Source organism: Hyla sarda, chromosome 1 (genome assembly GCF_029499605.1).
Source record: "Hyla sarda isolate aHylSar1 chromosome 1, aHylSar1.hap1, whole genome shotgun sequence".
NCBI lineage: Eukaryota > Metazoa > Chordata > Amphibia > Anura > Hylidae > Hyla > Hyla sarda.
The window spans coordinates 255,446,687-255,465,464 of NC_079189.1; the positions used below are offsets into that span (position 1 = coordinate 255,446,687).

Sequence of the window (18,778 nt, forward strand, 5' to 3'; positions counted from 1 at the left end):
AGGGTGTGAAGCCGTCTATGGCTATCCTAAGCTGAATGTGCCTGTTCTTGTCAGATCGCAGACTGCTGCCCGGCAAGTACGGGCATGGGAGACTGGCTGGCAATCCAAGGTGCTATTGACATTTTGCTCTGTTGCCGCCTTCCTCTCCGATTCCGAAAAGGATTTATTGATGCTTAAATGCACAGTATAAAAAGCATGAAGCTGTCAATGGCCATCCCAACCTGAACGCGCCTGCTCTCGTCAGATTGCAGACTGCTACCCTGCTTAGGGCCTGGTAAGTACTGGCATGGGAGACTGGCTGGGAATCCCAGGTGCCGTTGACACTTTGCTCTATTGCTGCCTTCTGCTCCGATTCCGAAAATAATTTATTGATGCTTAAATCCACAGTATACAAGGTGTGAAGCTGTCGACGGCCATCCTAAGCTTAACACGCCTGCTCTCGTCAGATCGCAGACTGGTACAGATCTTAGGGCCCGGTAAGTATCGGCATGGGACACTGGCTGGGAATCCCGGCTGCCGTTGACATTTTGCTCTGTTGCCGCCTTCCGTTCCGTTCCGATTCCGAAAAGGATTTATTGATGCTTAAATGCACAGTATACAAAGTGTGAAGCTGTTAACGGCCATCCTAAGCTGAACGCGCCTGCTCTCGTCAGATCAAAGACTGCTACCCAGCTTCGGGCCTGGTAAGTACCAGCATGGGAGACTGGCTGGGAATCCCGGGTGCAGTTGACATTTTAATCTGTTGCCGCCTTCCGCTCCGATTCGGAAAATGATTTATTGATGCTTAAATCCACGATCCACAATATACAGGGGGTGAAGCTGTCAACGGCCATCCTAAGCCTGAACGTGCCTGCTCTCCTCAGATCGCAGACTGCTGCCCGGCAGTTACCGGCATGGGAGACTGGCTGGCAATCCAATGTGCCATTGACATTTTGCTCTGTTGTCAATTTCCTCTCCGATTAATAAAAAAAATTATTGATGCTTAAATCCACAATATACAAGGTGTGATGGTGTCAACGGCCATCCTAAGCTGAACGCGCCTGCTCTCGTTAGATCGCAGACTGCTACCCAGCTTAGGGCCCAGTAAGTACCGGCATGGGAGACTGGCTGGGAATCCCGGGTGCAGTTGACATTTTGCTCTGTTGCCGCTTTCCGTTCCGATACCGAAAAGGATTTATTGATGCTTAAATGCACAGTATAAAAAAGCATGAAGCTGTCAATGGCCATCCTAAGCTGAACGTGCCTGCTCTCGTCATATCGCAGACGGCTACCCAGCTTAGGGCCCGGTAAGTACTGGCATGGGAGACTGGCTGGGAATCCCGGGTGCCGTTGACATTTTGCTCTATTGCTGCCTTCCGCTCCGATTCCGAAAAGAATTTATTGATGCTTAAATCCACAGTATACAAGGTGTGAAGCTGTCGACGGCCATCCTAAGCTTAACGCGCCTGCTTTCGTCAGATCGCAGACTGGTACAGATCTTAGGGCCCGGTAAGTACCGGCATGGGACACTGGCTGGGAATCCCGGCTGCCGTTGACATTTTGCTCTGTTGCAGCCTTCCGTTCCGATTCCGAAAAGGATTTATTGATGCTTAAATGCACAGTATACAAAGTGTGAAGCTGTCAACGGCCATTCTAAGCTGAACGCGCCTGGTCTCGTCAGAACGCTGACTGCTACCCAGCTTAGGGCCTGGTAAGTACCAGCATGGGAGACTGGCTGGGAATCCCGGGTGCAGTTGACATTTTAATCTGTTGCCGCCTTCCGCTCCGATTCGGAAAAGGATTTATTGATGCTTAAATGCACAGTATAAAGGGCATGAAGCTGTCAACGGCCATCCTAAGCTAAACGCGCCTGCTCTCGTCAGGTCGCAGACTGCTACCCAGCTTAGGGCCCGGTAAGTACCAGCATGGGAGACTGGCTGGGAATCCCAGGTGTTGTTGACATTTTGCTCTGTAACCGCCTTCCGCTTCGATTCCGAAAAGGATTTATTGATGCTTAAATCCACAGTATACAGGGTGTGAAGCAGTCTACGGCTATCCTAAGCTGAATGTGCCTGTTCTTGTCAGATCGCAGACTGCTGCCCGGCAAGTACGGGCATGGGAGACTGGCTGGCAATCCAAGGTGCTATTGACATTTTGCTCTGTTGCCGCCTTCCTCTCCGATTCCGAAAAGGATTTATTGATGCTTAAATGCACAGTATAAAAAGCATGAAGCTGTCAATGGCCATCCTAAGCTGAACGCGCCTGCTCTCGTCAGATCGCAGACTGCTACCCAGCTTAGGGCCCGGTAAGTACTGGCATGGGAGACTGGCTGGGAATCCCAGGTGCCGTTGACATTTTGCTCTATTGCTGCCTTCAGCTCCGATTCCGAAAAGAATTTATTTATGCTTAAATCCACAGTATACAAGGTGTGAAGCTGTCGACGGCCATCCTAAGCTTAACGCGCCTGCTCTCGTCAGATCGCAGACTGGTACAGATCTTAGGGCCCGGTAAGTACCGGCATGGGACACTGGCTGGGAATCCCGGCTGCCGTTGACATTTTGCTCTGTTGCCGCCTTCCGTTCCGATTCCGAAAAGGATTTATTGATGCTTAAATGCACAGTATAAAGGACGAGAAGCTGTCAACGGCCATCCTAAGCTGATTGCGCCTGCTCTCTTCAGATCGCAGACTGCTACCCAGCTTCGGGCCTGGTAAGTACCAGCATGGGAGACTGGCTGGGAATCCCGGGTGCAGTTGACATTTTGCTCTGTTTCTGCTCCGATTCCGAAAATTATTTATTGATGCTTAAATCCACAGTATACAAAGTGTGAAGCTGTCAAAGGCCATCCTAAGCTGAACGCGCCTGCTCTCGTCAGATCGCAGACTGCTACCCAGCTTAGGGCCTGGTAAGTACCAGCATGGGAGACTGGCTGGGAATCCCGGGTGCAGTTGACATTTTAATCTGTTGCCGCCTTCCGCTCCAATTCGGAAAAGGATTTATTGATGCTTAAATCCACAATATACAGGGTGTGAAGCTGTCAACGGCCATCCTAAGCCTGAACGTGCCTGCTCTCCTCAGATCGCAGACTGCTGCCCGGCAGATACCGGCATGGGAGACTGGCTGGCAATCCAAGGTGCCAATGACATTTTGCTCTGTTGCCGCCTTCTTCTCTGATTAATAAAAATATTTATTGATGCTTAAATCCACAATATACAAGGCGTAAAGATGTCAACGGCCATCCTAAGCTGAACGCGCCTAATCTCGTCAGATCGCAAACTGCTACCCAGCTTAGGGCCCAGTTAGTACCGGCATGGGAGACTGGCTGGGAATCCCGGGTGCAGTTAAAATTTTGCTCTGTTGCCGCCTTCCGCTCCGATTCGGAAAAGGATTCATTGATGCTTAAATGCACAGTATAAAGGGCGTGAAGCTGTCAACGGCCATCCTAAGCTGAACACGCCTGCTCTCGTCAGATCGCAGACTGCTACCCAGCTTAGGGCCCGGTAAGTACTGGCATGGGAGACTGGCTGGGAATCCCAGGTGTCGTTGACATTTTGCTCTGTTGCCGCCTTGCGCTCCGATTCCGAAAAGGATTTATTGATGCTTAAATCCACAGTATATAGGGTGTGAAGATGTCTACGGCCATCCTAAGCTGAATGCGCCTGTTCTCATCAGATCGCAGACTGCTACCCAGCTTCGGGCCTGGTAAGTACCAGCATGGGAGACTGGCTGGGAATCCCGAGTGCAGTTGACATTTTGCTCTGTTGCTGCCTTCCGTTCCGATTCCGAAAAGGATTTATTGATGCTTAAATGCACAGTATAAAAAGCATAAAGCTGTCAATGGCCATCCTAAGCTGAACGCGCCTGCTCTCGTCAAATAGCAGACTGCTACCCAGCTTAGGGCCCGGTAAGTACTGGCATGGGAGACTGGCTGGGAATCCCGGTTGCCGTTGACATTTTGCTCTATTGCTGCCTTCCGATCCGATTCCGAAAATAATTTATTGTTGCTTACATCCACAGTATACAAGGTGTGAAGCTGTCGACGGCCATCCAAAGCTTAACGCGCCTGCTCTCGTCAGATCTCAGACTGGTACAGATCTTAGGGCCCGGTAAGTACCGGCATGGGACACTGGCTGGGAATCCCGGCTGCCGTTGACATTTTGCTCTGTTGCCGCCTTCCGTTCCGATTCCGAAAAGGATTTATTGATGCTTAAATGCACAGTATAAAGGGCGAGAAGCTGTCAGCGGCCATCCTAAGCTGAACGCGCCTGCTCTCGTCAGATCGCAGACTGCTACCCAGCTTAGGGCCCGGTAAGTAACAGCATGGGAGACTGGCTGGGAATCCCAGGTGTCGTTGACATTTTGCTCTGTTGCCACCTTCCGCTCCGATTCCGAAAAGGATTTATTGATGCTTAAATCCACAGTATACAGGGAGTGAAGATGTCTACGGCCATCCTAAGCTGAATGCGCCTGTTCTCGTCAGATCGCCGACTGCTACCCAGCTTCGGGCCTGGTAAGTACCAGCATGGGAGACTGGCTGGGAATCCCGGGTGCAGTTGACATTTTGCTCTGTTTCTGCTACGATTCCGAAAATTACTTATTGATGCTTAAATCCACAGTATACAAAGTGTGAAGCTGTCAACGGCCATCCTAAGCTGAACGTGCCTGCTATCGTCAGATCGCAGACTGCTACCCAGCTTAGGGCCTGGTAAGTACCAGCATGGGAGACTGGCTGGGAATCCCGGGTGCAGTTGACATTTTAATCTGTTGCCGCCTTCCGCTCCGATTCGGAAAAGGATTTATTGATGCTTAAATGCACAGTATAAAGGGCGTGAAGCTGTCAACGGCCATCCTAAGCTGAACGCGCCTGCTCTCGTCAGATCGCAGACTGCTACCCAGCTTAGGGCCCGGTAAGTACCAGCATGGGAGACTGGCTGGGAATCTCAGGTGTTGTTGACATTTTGCTCTGTAGCTCTGTAGACATTTTGCTCCGATTCCGAAAAGGATTTATTGCTGCTTAAATCCACAGTATACAGGGTGTGAAGCCGCCTACGGCTATCCTAAGCTGAATGTGCCTGTTCTTGTCAGATCGCAGACTGCTGCCCGGCAAGTACGGGCATGGGAGACTGGCTGGCAATCCAAGGTGCCATTGACATTTTGCTCTGTTGCCGCCTTCCTCTCCGATTAAAAAAAATATTTATTGATGCTTAAATCCACAGTATACAAGGCATGAAGATGTCAACGGCCATCCTAAGCTGAACGCGCCTGCTCTCGTCAGATCGCAGACTGCTACGCAGCTTAGGGCCCAGTAAGTACCGGCATGGGAGACTGGCTGGGAATCCCGGGTGCAGTTGACATTTTGCTCTGTTGCCGCCTTTCGTTCCTATTCCGAAAAGGATTTATTGATGCTTAAATGCACAGTATAAAAATCATGAAGCTGTCAATGGCCATCCTAAGCTGAACGCGTCTGCTCTCGTCAGATCGCAGACTGCTACCCAGCTTAGGGCCCGGTAAGTATTGGCATGGGAGACTGGCTGGGAATCCCGGGTGCCGTTGACATTTTGCTCTATTGCTGCCTTCCGCTCCGATTCCGAAAATAATTTATTGATGCTTAAATCCACAGTATACAAGGTGTGAAGCTGTCGACGGCCATCCTAAGCTTAACGCGCCTGCTCTCGTCAGATCGCAGACTGGTACAGATCTTAGGGCCCGGTAAGTACGGGCATGGGACACTGGCTGGGAATCCCGGCTGCCATTGACATTTTGCTCTGTTGCCGCCTTCCGTTCCGATTCCGAAAAGGATTTATTGATGCTTAAATGCGCAGTATAAAGGACTAGAAGATGCCAACGGCCAACCTAAGCTGAACGCGCCTGCTCTCGTCAGATCGCAGACTGCTACCCAGCTTAGGGCCCGGTAAGTACCAGCATGGGAGACTGACTGGGAATCCCAGGTGTCGTTGACATTTTGCTCTGTTGCCGCCTTCCGCTCCGATTCCGTAAAGGTTTTATTGATGCTTAAATCCACAGTATACAGGATGTGAAGATGTCTACGGCCATCCTAAGCTGAATGTGTCTGTTCTCGTCAGATCGCAGACTGCTACCCAGCTTCGGGCCTGGTAAGTACCAGCATGGGAGACTGGCTGGGAATCCCGGGTGCAGTTGACATTTTGCTCTGTTTCTGCTCCGATTCCGAAAATTATTTATTGATGCTTAAATCCACAGTATACAAAGTGTCAAGCTGTCAACAGCCATCCTAAGCTGAACGCGCCTGCTCTCGTCAGATCGCAGACTGCTACCCAGCTTAGGGCCTGGTAAGTACCAGCATGGTAGACTGGCTGGAATCCCGGGTGCAGTTGACATTTTAATCTGTTGCCGCCTTCCGCTCCAATTCGGAAAAGGATTTATTGATGCTTAAATCCACAATATACAGGGTGTGAAGCTGTCAACGGCCATCCTAAGCTGAACGTGTCTGCTCTCCTCAGATCGCAGACTGGTGCCCGGCAGATACCGGCATGGGAGACTGGTTGGCAATCCAAGGTGCCATTGACATTTTGCTCTGTTGCCGCCTTCCTCTCCGATTAATAAAAATATTTATTGATGCTTAAATCCACAATATACAACGCGTGAAGATGTCAACGGCCATCCTAAGCTGAACGCGCCTGCTTTCGTCAGATCGCAGACTGCTATCCAGCTTAGGGCCCAGTAATTACCGGCATGGGAGACTGGCTGGGAATCCCGGGTGCAGTTGACATTTTAATCTGTTGCCGCCTTCCGCTCCAATTCGGAAAAGGATTTATTGATGCTTAAATCCACAATATACCGGGTGTGAAGCTGTCAACGGCCATCCTAAGCTGAACGTGTCTGCTCTCCTCAGATCGCAGACTGGTGCCCGGCAGATACCGGCATGGGAGACTGGTTGGCAATCCAAGGTGCCATTGACATTTTGCTCTGTTGCCGCCTTCCTCTCCGATTAATAAAAATATTTATTGATGCTTAAATCCACAATATACAACGCGTGAAGATGTCAACGGCCATCCTAAGCTGAACGCGCCTGCTTTCGTCAGATCGCAGACTGCTATCCAGCTTAGGGCCCAGTAATTACCGGCATGGGAGACTGGCTGGGAATCCCGGGTGCAGTTGTCATTTTGCTCTGTTGCCGCCTTCCTCTCCGATTCCGAAAAGGATTTATTGATGCTTAAATGCACAGTATAAAATTCATGCAGCTGTCAATGGCCATCCTAAGCTGAACGCGCCTGCTCTCGTCAGATCGCAGACTGCTACCCAGCTTAGGGCCCGGTAAGTACTGAAATGGGAGACTGGCTGGGAGTCCCGGTTGCCGTTGACATTTTGCTCTATTGCTGCCTTCCGCTCCGATTCCGAAAATAATTTATTGATGCTTAAATCCACAGTATACAAGGTGTGAAGCTGTCAACGGCCATCCTAAGCTTAACGCGCCTGCTCTCGTCAGATCGCAGACTGGTACAGATCTTAGGGTCCGGTAAGTACCGGCATGGGACACTGGCTGGGAATCCCGGCTGCCGTTGACATTTTGCTCTGTTGCCGCCTTCCGTTCCGATTCCAAAAAGGATTTATTGATGCTTAAATCCACAGTATACAAAGTGTGAAGCTGTCAGCGGCCTTCCTAAGCTGAACGTGCCTGCTCTCGTCAGATCGCAGACTGCTACCCAGCTTAGGGCCTGGTAAGTACCAGCATGGGAGACTGGCTGGGAATCCCGGGTGCAGTTGACATATTAATCTGTTGCCGCCTTCCGCTCTGATTCGGAAAAGGATTTATTGATGCTTAAATGCACAGTATAAAGGACGTGAAGCTGTCAACGGCCTTCCTAAGCTGAACGCGCCTGCTCTCGTCAGATCGCAGACTGCTACCCAGCTTAGGGCCCGGTAAGTACCAGCATGGGAGACTGGCTGGGAATCCCAGGTGTTGTTGACATTTTGCTCTGTAGCCGCCTTCCGCTCCGATTCCGAAAAGGATTTATTGATGCTTAAATCCACAGTATACAGGGTGTGAAGCCGTCTACGGCTATCCTAAGCTGAATGTGCCTGTTCTTGTCAGATCGCAGACTGCTGCCCGGCAAGTACGGGCATGGGAGACTGGCTGGCAATCCAAGGTGCTATTGACATTTTGCTCTGTTGCCGCCTTCCTCTCCGATTCCGAAAAGGATTTATTGATGCTTAAATGCACAGTATACAGGGTGTGAAGATGTCTACGGCCATCCTAAGCTTAACGCGCCTGCTCTTGTCAGATTGCAGACTGCTACCCAGCTTAGGGCCCGGTAAGTACCGGCATGGGAGACTGACTGGGAATCCCAGGTGTCGTTGACATTTTGCTCTGTTGCCGCCTTCCGCTCCGATTCCAAAAATGATTTATTGATGCTTAAATCCACAGTATACAGGGTGTGAAGATGTCTACGGCCATCCTAAGCTGAATGCGCCTGTTCTCGTCAGATCGCAGACTGCTACCCAGCTTCGGGCCTGGTAAGTACCAGCATGGGAGACTGACTGGGAATCCCGGGTGCAGTTGTCATTTTGCTTTGTTTCTGCTCCGATTCCGAATTTTATTTATTGATGCTTAAATCCACAGTATACAAAGGGTGAAGCTGTCAACGGCCATCCTAAGCTGAACGCGCCTGCTCTCGTCAGATCGCAGACTGCTACCCAGCTTAGGGCCTGGTAAGTACCAGCATGGGAGACTGGCTGGGAATCCCGGGTGCAGTTGACATTTTAATCTGTTGCCGCCTTCCGCTCCGATTCGGAAAAGGATTTATTGATGCTTAAATGCACAGTATAAAGGGCGTGAAGCTGAACGCGCCTGCTCTCGTCAGATCGCAGACTACTACCCAGCTTAGGGCCCGGTAAGTACCAGCATGGGAGACTGGCTGGGAATCTCAGGTGGTGTTGACATTTTGCTCTGTAGCTCTGTAGACATTTTGCTCCGATTCCGAAAAGGATTTATTGATGCTTAAATCCACAGTATACAGGGTGTGAAGCCGTCTACGGCTATCCTAAGCTGAATGTGCTTTTTCTTGTCAGATCGCAGACTGCTGCCCGGCAAGTACGGGCATGGGAGACTGGCTGGCAATCCAAGGTGCTATTGACATTTTGCTCTGTTGCCGCCTTCCTCTCCGATTAAAAAAAATATTTATTGATGCTTAAATCCACAGTATACAAGGCATGAAGATGTCAACGGCCATCCTAAGCTGAACGCGCCTGCTTTCGTCAGATCGCAGACTGCTACGCAGCTTAGGGCCCAGTAAGTACCGGCATGGGAGACTGGCTGGGAATCCCGGGTGCAGTTGACATTTTGCTCTGTTGCCGCCTTCCGTTCCGATTCCGAAAAGGATTTATTGATGCTTAAATGCACAGTATAAAAAGCATGAAGTTGTCAATGGCCATCCTAAGCTGAACGCGCCTGCTCTCGTCAGATTGCAGACTGCTACCCAGCTTAGGGCCCGGTAAGTGTTGGCATGGGAGACTGGCTGGGAATCCCGGGTGCCGTTAACATTTTGCTCTATTGCTGCCTTCCGCTCCGATTCCGAAAAGAATTTATTGATGCTTAAATCCACAGTATACAAGGTGTGAAGCTGTCGACGGCCATCCTAAGCTTAACGCGCCTGCTCTCGTCAGATCGCAGACTGGTACAGATCTTAGGGCCCGGTAAGTACCGGCATGGGACACTGGCTGGGAATCCCGGCTGCCGTTGACATTTTGCTCTGTTGCCGCCTTCCGTTCCGATTCCGAAAAGGATTTATTGATGCTTAAATGCACAGTATAAAGGACTAGAAGATGTCAACGGCCAACCTAAGCTGAACGCGCCTGCTCTCGTCAGATCGCAGACTGCTACCCAGCTTAGGGCCCGGTAAGTACCAGCATGGGAGACTGACTGGGAATCCCAGGTGTCGTTGACATTTTGCTCTGTTGCCGCCTTCCGCTCAGATTCCGTAAAGGTTTTATTGATGCTTAAATCCACAGTATAAAGGGTGTGAAGATGTCTACCGCCATCCTAAGCTGAATGTGTCTGTTCTCGTCAGATCGCAGACTGCTACCCAGCTTTGGGCCTGGCAAGTACCAGCATGGGAGACTGGCTGGGAATCCCGGGTGCAGGTGACGTTTTGCTCTGTTTTTGCTCCGATTCCGAAAATTATTTATTGATGCTTAAATCCACAGTATATAAAGTGTGAAGCTGTCAACAGCCTTCCTAAGCTGAACGCGCCTGCTCTCGTCAGATCGCAGACTGCTACCCAGCTTAGGGCCTGGTAAGTACCAGCATGGTAGACTGGCTGGAATCCCGGGTGCAGTTGACATTTTAATCTGTTGCCGCCTTCCGCTCCAATTCGGAAAAGGATTTATTGATGCTTAAATCCACAATATACAGGGTGTGAAGCTGTCAACGGCCATCCTAAGCTGAACGTGTCTGCTCTCCTCAGATCGCAGACTGCTGCCCGGCAGATACCGGCGTGGGAGACTGGCTGGCAATCCAAGGTGCCATTGACATTTTGCTCTGTTGCCGCCTTCCTCTCCGATTAATAAAAATATTTATTGATGCTTAAATCCACAATATACAACGCGTGAAGATGTCAATGGCCATCCTAAGCTGAACGCGCCTGCTCTTGTCAGATCGCAGACTGCTATCCAGCTTAGGGCCCAGTAATTACCAGCATGGGAGACTGGCTGGGAATCCCGGGTGCAGTAGACATTTTGCTCTGTTGCCGCCTTCCTCTCCGATTCCGAAAAGGATTTATTGATGCTTAAATGCACAGTATAAAAATCATGAAGCTGTCAATGGCCATCCTAAGCTGAACGCGCCTGCTCTCGTCAGATCGCAAACTGCTACCCAGCTTAGGGCCCGTTAAGTACTGGCATGGGAGACTGGCTGGGAATCCCGGTTGCCGTTGACATTTTGCTCTATTGCTGCCTTCCGCTCCGATTCCGAAAATAATTTATTGATGCTTAAATCCACAGTATACAAGGTGTGAAGCTGTCAACGGCCATCCTAAGCTTAACGCGCCTGCTCTCGTCAGATCGCAGACTGGTACAGATCTTAGGGTCCGGTAAGTACCGGCATGGGACACTGGCTGGGAATCCCGGCTGCCGTTGACATTTTGCTCTGTTGCCGCCTTCCGTTCCGATTCCAAAAAGGATTTATTGATGCTTAAATCCACAGTATACAAAGTGTGAAGCTGTCAGCGGCCATCCTAAGCTGAACGTGCCTGCTCTCGTCAGATCGCAGACTGCTACCCAGCTTAGGGCCTGGTAAGTACCAGCATGGGAGACTGGCTGGGAATCCCGGGTGCAGTTGACATATTAATCTGTTGCCGCCTTCCGCTCTGATTCGGAAAAGGATTTATTGATGCTTAAATGCACAGTATAAAGGACGTGAAGCTGTCAACGGCCTTCCTAAGCTGAACGCGCCTGCTCTCGTCAGATCGCAGACTGCTACCCAGCTTAGGGCCCGGTAAGTACCAGCATGGGAGACTGGCTGGGAATCCCAGGTGTTGTTGACATTTTGCTCTGTAGCCGCCTTCCGCTCCGATTCCGAAAAGGATTTATTGATGCTTAAATCCACAGTATACAGGGTGTGAAGCCGTCTACGGCTATCCTAAGCTGAATGTGCCTGTTCTTGTCAGATCGCAGACTGCTGCCCGGCAAGTACGGGCATGGGAGACTGGCTGGCAATCCAAGGTGCTATTGACATTTTGCTCTGTTGCCGCCTTCCTCTCCGATTCCGAAAAGGATTTATTGATGCTTAAATGCACAGTATACAGGGTGTGAAGATGTCTACGGCCATCCTAAGCTTAACGCGCCTGCTCTTGTCAGATTGCAGACTGCTACCCAGCTTAGGGCCCGGTAAGTACCGGCATGGGAGACTGACTGGGAATCCCAGGTGTCGTTGACATTTTGCTCTGTTGCCGCCTTCCGCTCCGATTCCAAAAATGATTTATTGATGCTTAAATCCACAGTATACAGGGTGTGAAGATGTCTACGGCCATCCTAAGCTGAATGCGCCTGTTCTCGTCAGATCGCAGACTGCTACCCAGCTTCGGGCCTGGTAAGTACCAGCATGGGAGACTGACTGGGAATCCCGGGTGCAGTTGTCATTTTGCTTTGTTTCTGCTCCGATTCCGAATTTTATTTATTGATGCTTAAATCCACAGTATACAAAGGGTGAAGCTGTCAACGGCCATCCTAAGCTGAACGCGCCTGCTCTCGTCAGATCGCAGACTGCTACCCAGCTTAGGGCCTGGTAAGTACCAGCATGGGAGACTGGCTGGGAATCCCGGGTGCAGTTGACATTTTAATCTGTTGCCGCCTTCCGCTCCGATTCGGAAAAGGATTTATTGATGCTTAAATGCACAGTATAAAGGGCGTGAAGCTGAACGCGCCTGCTCTCGTCAGATCGCAGACTACTACCCAGCTTAGGGCCCGGTAAGTACCAGCATGGGAGACTGGCTAGGAATCTCAGGTGGTGTTGACATTTTGCTCTGTAGCTCTGTAGACATTTTGCTCCGATTCCGAAAAGGATTTATTGATGCTTAAATCCACAGTATACAGGGTGTGAAGCCGTCTACGGCTATCCTAAGCTGAATGTGCTTTTTCTTGTCAGATCGCAGACTGCTGCCCGGCAAGTACGGGCATGGGAGACTGGCTGGCAATCCAAGGTGCTATTGACATTTTGCTCTGTTGCCGCCTTCCTCTCCGATTAAAAAAAATATTTATTGATGCTTAAATCCACAGTATACAAGGCATGAAGATGTCAACGGCCATCCTAAGCTGAACGCGCCTGCTTTCGTCAGATCGCAGACTGCTACGCAGCTTAGGGCCCAGTAAGTACCGGCATGGGAGACTGGCTGGGAATCCCGGGTGCAGTTGACATTTTGCTCTGTTGCCGCCTTCCGTTCCGATTCCGAAAAGGATTTATTGATGCTTAAATGCACAGTATAAAAAGCATGAAGTTGTCAATGGCCATCCTAAGCTGAACGCGCCTGCTCTCGTCAGATTGCAGACTGCTACCCAGCTTAGGGCCCGGTAAGTATTGGCATGGGAGACTGGCTGGGAATCCCGGGTGCCGTTAACATTTTGCTCTATTGCTGCCTTCCGCTCCGATTCCGAAAAGAATTTATTGATGCTTAAATCCACAGTATACAAGGTGTGAAGCTGTCGACGGCCATCCTAAGCTTAACGCGCCTGCTCTCGTCAGATCGCAGACTGGTACAGATCTTAGGGCCCGGTAAGTACCGGCATGGGACACTGGCTGGGAATCCCGGCTGCCGTTGACATTTTGCTCTGTTGCCGCCTTCCGTTCCGATTCCGAAAAGGATTTATTGATGCTTAAATGCACAGTATAAAGGACTAGAAGATGTCAACGGCCAACCTAAGCTGAACGCGCCTGCTCTCGTCAGATCGCAGACTGCTACCCAGCTTAGGGCCCGGTAAGTACCAGCATGGGAGACTGACTGGGAATCCCAGGTGTCGTTGACATTTTGCTCTGTTGCCGCCTTCCGCTCAGATTCCGTAAAGGTTTTATTGATGCTTAAATCCACAGTATAAAGGGTGTGAAGATGTCTACCGCCATCCTAAGCTGAATGTGTCTGTTCTCGTCAGATCGCAGACTGCTACCCAGCTTTGGGCCTGGCAAGTACCAGCATGGGAGACTGGCTGGGAATCCCGGGTGCAGTTGACGTTTTGCTCTGTTTTTGCTCCGATTCCGAAAATTATTTATTGATGCTTAAATCCACAGTATATAAAGTGTGAAGCTGTCAACAGCCTTCCTAAGCTGAACGCGCCTGCTCTCGTCAGATCGCAGACTGCTACCCAGCTTAGGGCCTGGTAAGTACCAGCATGGTAGACTGGCTGGAATCCCGGGTGCAGTTGACATTTTAATCTGTTGCCGCCTTCCGCTCCAATTCGGAAAAGGATTTATTGATGCTTAAATCCACAATATACAGGGTGTGAAGCTGTCAACGGCCATCCTAAGCTGAACGTGTCTGCTCTCCTCAGATCGCAGACTGCTGCCCGGCAGATACCGGCGTGGGAGACTGGCTGGCAATCCAAGGTGCCATTGACATTTTGCTCTGTTGCCGCCTTCCTCTCCGATTAATAAAAATATTTATTGATGCTTAAATCCACAATATACAACGCGTGAAGATGTCAATGGCCATCCTAAGCTGAACGCGCCTGCTCTTGTCAGATCGCAGACTGCTATCCAGCTTAGGGCCCAGTAATTACCAGCATGGGAGACTGGCTGGGAATCCCGGGTGCAGTAGACATTTTGCTCTGTTGCCGCCTTCCTCTCCGATTCCGAAAAGGATTTATTGATGCTTAAATGCACAGTATAAAAATCATGAAGCTGTCAATGGCCATCCTAAGCTGAACGCGCCTGCTCTCGTCAGATCGCAAACTGCTACCCAGCTTAGGGCCCGTTAAGTACTGGCATGGGAGACTGGCTGGGAATCCCGGTTGCCGTTGACATTTTGCTCTATTGCTGCCTTCCGCTCCGATTCCGAAAATAATTTATTGATGCTTAAATCCACAGTATACAAGGTGTGAAGCTGTCAACGGCCATCCTAAGCTTAACGCGCCTGCTCTCGTCAGATCGCAGACTGGTACAGATCTTAGGGTCCGGTAAGTACCGGCATGGGACACTGGCTGGGAATCCCGTCTGCCGTTGACATTTTGCTCTGTTGCAGCCTTCCGTTCCGATTCCGAAAAGGATTTATTGATGCTTAAATCCACAGTATACAAAGTGTGAAGCTGTCAACGGCCATCCTAAGCTGAACGTGCCTGCTCTCGTCAGATCGCAGACTGCTACCCAGCTTAGGGCCTGGTAAGTACCAGCATGGGAGACTGGATGGGAATCCCGGGTGCTGTTGACATTTTGCTCTGTTGCCGCCTTCCGTTTCCGATTCCGAAAAGGATTTATTGATGCTTAAATGCACAGTATAAAGGGTGTGAGGATGTCAACGGCATGGGAGACTGGCTGGGAATCCCGGGTGCAGTTGACATTTTGCTCTGTTTCTGCTCCGATTCCGAAAATGATTTATTGATGCTTAAATCCACAGTATACAAAGTGTGAAGCTGTCAACAGCCATCCTAAGCTGAACGTGCCTGCTCTCGTCAGATCGCAGACTGCTACCCAGCTTAGGGCCCGGTAAGTACCAGCATGGGAGACTGGCTGGGAATCTCAGGTGTTGTTGACATTTTAATCTGTTGCCGCCTTCCGTTCCGTTCCGATTCCGAAAAGGATTTATTGATGCTTAAATGCACAGTATAAAAATCATGAAGCTGTCAATGGCCATCCTAAGCTGAACGCGCCTGCTCTCGTCAGATCGCAGACTGCTACCCAGCTTAGGGCCCGGTAAGTACCGGCATGGGAGACTGGCTGGGAATCCCGGTTGCCGTTGACATTTTGCTCTGTTGCCGACTTCCGTTCCGATTCCGAAAAGGATTTATTGATGCTTAAATGCACAGTATACAAAGTGTGAAGCTGTCAATGGCCATCCTAAGCTGAACGCGCCTGTTCTCGTCAGATCGCAGACTGCTACCCAGCTTAGGGCCTGGTAAGTACCAGCGTGGGAGACTGGCTGGGAATCCCGGGTGCAGTTGACATTTTAATCTGTTGCCGCCTTCCGCTCCGATTCCGAAAAGGATTTATTGATGCTTAAATGCACAGTATAAAGGGCGTGAAGCTGTCAACGGCCATCCTAAGCCTGAACGTGCCTGCTCTCCTCAGATCGCAGACTGCTGCCCGGCAGTTACCGGCATGGGAGACTGGCTGGCAATCCAAGGTGCCATTGACATTTTGCTTTGTTGCCGCTTTCCTCTCCGATTAATAAAAATATTTATTAATGCTTAAATCCACAGTATACAAGGCGTGAAGATGTCAACGGCCATCCTAAGCTGAACGCGCCTGCTCTCGTCAGATCGCAGACTGCTACCCAGCTTAGGGCCCAGTAAGTACCGACATGGGAGACTGGCTGGGAATCCCGGGTGCAGTTGACATTATGCTCTGTTGCCGCCTTCCGTTCCGATTCCGAAAAGGATTTATTGATGCTTAAATGCACAGTATAAAAAGCATGAAGCTGTCAATGGCCATCCTAAGCTGAATGCGTCTGCTCTCGTCAGATCGCAGACTGCTACCCAGCCTAGGGCCCATTAAGTACCGGCATGGTAGACTGGCTGGGAATCCCGGGTGCAGTTGACATTTTGCTCTGTTGCCGCCTTCCGTTCCGATTCCGAAAAGGATTTATTGATGCTTAAATGCACAGTATAAAAATCATGAAGCTGTCAATGGCCATCCTAAGCTGAACGCGCCTGCTCTCGTCAGATCGCAGACTGCTACCCAGCTTAGGGCCCGGTAAGTACTGGCATGGGAGACTGGCTGGGAATCCCGGGTGCCGTTGACATTTTGCTCTATTGCTGCCTTCCGCTCCGATTCCGAAAGAATTTATTGATGCCTAAATCCACAGTATACAAGGTGTGAAGCTGTCGACGGCCATCCTAAGCTTAACGCGCCTGCTCTCGTCAGATCGCAGACTGGTACAGATCTTAGGGCCCGGTAAGTACCGGCATGGGACACTGGCTGGGAATCCCGGCTGCCGTTGACATTTTGCTCTGTTGCCGCCTTCCGTTCCGATTCCGAAAAGGATTTATTGATGCCTAAATGCACAGTATAAAGGGAGAGAAGCTGTCAACGGCCATCCTAAGCTGAACGCGCCTGCTCTCGTCAGATCGCAGACTGCTACCCAGCTTAGGGCCCGGTAAGTACCTGCATGGGAGACTGGCTGGGAATCCCAGGTGTCGTTGACATTTTGCTCTGTTGCCGCCTTCAGCTCCGATTCCAATAAGGATTTATTGATGCTTAAATCCACAGTATACAGGGCGTGAAGATGTCTACGTCCATCCTAAGCTGAATGCGCCTGTTCTCGTCAGATCGCAGACTGCTACCCAGCTTCGGGCCTGGTTAGTACCAGCATGGGAGACTGGCTGGGAATCCCGGGTGCAGTTGACATTTTAATCTGCTGCCGCCTTCCGCTCCGATTTGGATAAGGATTTATTGATGCTTAAATCCACAATATACAGGGTGTGAAGCTGTCAACGGCCATCCTAAGCCTGAAAGTGCCTGCTCTCCTCAGATCGCAGACTGCTGCCCGGCAGTTACCGACATGGGAGACTGGCTGGCAATCCAAGGTGCCATTGACATTTTGCTCTGTTGCCGCCTTCCTCTCCGATTAATAAAAATATTTATTGATGCTTAAATCCACAATATACAAGGCGTGAAGATGTCAACGGCCATCCTAAGCTGAACGCGCCTGCTTTCGTCAGATCGCAGACTGCTACCCAGCTTAGCGCCCAGTAAGTACCGGCATGGGAGACTGGCTGGGAATCCCGGGTGCAGTTGACATTTTGCTCTGTTGCCGCCTTCCGTTCCGATTCCGAAAAGGATTTATTGATGCTTAAATGCGCAGTATCAAAAGCATGAAGAAGTCAATGGCCATCCTAAGCTGAACGCGCCTGCTCTCGTCAGATCGCAGACTGCTACCCAGCTTAGGGCCCGGTAAGTATTGGCATGGGAGACTGGCTGGGAATCCCGGGTGCCGTTGACATTTTGCTCTATTGCTGCCTTCCGCTCCGATTCCGAAAAGAATTTATTGATGCTTAAATCCACAGTATACAAGGTGTGAAGCTGTCGACGGCCATCCTAAGCTTAACGCGCCTGCTCTCGTCAGATCGCAGACTGGTACAGATCTTAGGGCCCGGTAAGTACCGGCATGGGACACTGGCTGGGAATCCCGGCTGCCGTTGACATTTTGCTCTGTTGCCGCCTTCCGTTCCGTTTCCGAAAAGGATTTATTGATGCTTAAATGCACAGTATAAAGGGCGATAACCTGTCAACGGCCATCCTAAGCTGAACGCGCCTGCTCTCGTCAGATCGCAGACTGGTACAGATCTTAGGGCCCGGTAAGTACCGGCATGGGACACTGGCTGGGAATCCCGGCTGCCGTTGACATTTTGCTCTGTTGCCGCCTTCCGCTCCGATTCCGAAAAGGATTTATTGATGCTTAAATCCACAGTATACAGGGTGTGAAGATGTCTACGGCCATCCTAAGCTGAATGCGCCTGTTCTTGTCAGATCGCAGACTGCTACCCAGCTTCGGGCCTGGTAAGTACCAGCATGGGAGACTGGCTGGGAATCCCGGGTGCAGTTGACATTTTGCTCTGTTTCTGCTCCGATTCCGAAAATTATTTATTGATGCTTAAATCCACAGTAAACAAAGTGTGAATCCGTCAACGGCCATCCTAAGCTCAACGCACCTGCTCTCGTCAGATCGCAGACTGCTACCCAGCTTAGGGCCCGGTAAGTACCAGCATGGGAGACTGGCTGGGAATCCCAGGTGTTGTTGACATTTTGCTCTGTAGCCGCCTTCCGCTTCGATTCCGAAAAGGATTTATTGATGCTTAAATCCACAGTATACAGGGTGTGAAGCCGTCTACTGCTATCCTAAGCTGAATGTGCCTGTTCTTGTCAGATCGCAGACTGCTGCCCGGCAAGTACGGGCATGGGAGACTGGCTGGGAATCCAAGGTGCTATTGACATTTTGCTCTGTTGCCGCCTTCCTCTCCGATTCCGAAAAGGATTTATTGATGCTTAAATGCACAGTATAAAAAGCATGAAGCTGTCAATGGCCATCCTAAGCTGAACGTGCCTGCTCTCGTCAGATCGCAGACTGCTACCTAGCTTAGGGCCCGGTAAGTACTGGCATGGGAGACTGGCTGGGAATCCTGGT

General features: G+C 50.5%; 16 pseudogenes; all 16 read left to right on the top strand.

The window, feature by feature from the left end:
• The first annotated feature begins 2,213 nt into the window (after positions 1-2,213).
• LOC130334116 (5S ribosomal RNA) lies at positions 2,214-2,333 on the top strand (annotated as a pseudogene).
• A 1,074-nt stretch (positions 2,334-3,407) lies between these two features.
• On the top strand, positions 3,408-3,527 carry LOC130316911 (5S ribosomal RNA; annotated as a pseudogene).
• Positions 3,528-4,814: 1,287 nt separating this feature from the next.
• Positions 4,815-4,934, top strand: LOC130334327 (5S ribosomal RNA; annotated as a pseudogene).
• Positions 4,935-7,200: 2,266 nt separating this feature from the next.
• On the top strand, positions 7,201-7,320 carry LOC130347935 (5S ribosomal RNA; annotated as a pseudogene).
• A 486-nt stretch (positions 7,321-7,806) lies between these two features.
• LOC130352487 (5S ribosomal RNA) lies at positions 7,807-7,926 on the top strand (annotated as a pseudogene).
• A 669-nt stretch (positions 7,927-8,595) lies between these two features.
• On the top strand, positions 8,596-8,715 carry LOC130348637 (5S ribosomal RNA; annotated as a pseudogene).
• Positions 8,716-9,781: 1,066 nt separating this feature from the next.
• LOC130334002 (5S ribosomal RNA) lies at positions 9,782-9,901 on the top strand (annotated as a pseudogene).
• Positions 9,902-11,377: 1,476 nt separating this feature from the next.
• Positions 11,378-11,497, top strand: LOC130352489 (5S ribosomal RNA; annotated as a pseudogene).
• Positions 11,498-12,166: 669 nt separating this feature from the next.
• On the top strand, positions 12,167-12,286 carry LOC130348648 (5S ribosomal RNA; annotated as a pseudogene).
• Positions 12,287-13,352: 1,066 nt separating this feature from the next.
• LOC130334008 (5S ribosomal RNA) lies at positions 13,353-13,472 on the top strand (annotated as a pseudogene).
• Positions 13,473-14,746: 1,274 nt separating this feature from the next.
• On the top strand, positions 14,747-14,866 carry LOC130326721 (5S ribosomal RNA; annotated as a pseudogene).
• A 411-nt stretch (positions 14,867-15,277) lies between these two features.
• LOC130330812 (5S ribosomal RNA) lies at positions 15,278-15,397 on the top strand (annotated as a pseudogene).
• An 879-nt stretch (positions 15,398-16,276) lies between these two features.
• Positions 16,277-16,396, top strand: LOC130315552 (5S ribosomal RNA; annotated as a pseudogene).
• Positions 16,397-16,679: 283 nt separating this feature from the next.
• LOC130318470 (5S ribosomal RNA) lies at positions 16,680-16,799 on the top strand (annotated as a pseudogene).
• A 677-nt stretch (positions 16,800-17,476) lies between these two features.
• On the top strand, positions 17,477-17,596 carry LOC130352104 (5S ribosomal RNA; annotated as a pseudogene).
• A 681-nt stretch (positions 17,597-18,277) lies between these two features.
• LOC130347698 (5S ribosomal RNA) lies at positions 18,278-18,397 on the top strand (annotated as a pseudogene).
• The last annotated feature ends 381 nt before the right edge of the window (positions 18,398-18,778 follow it).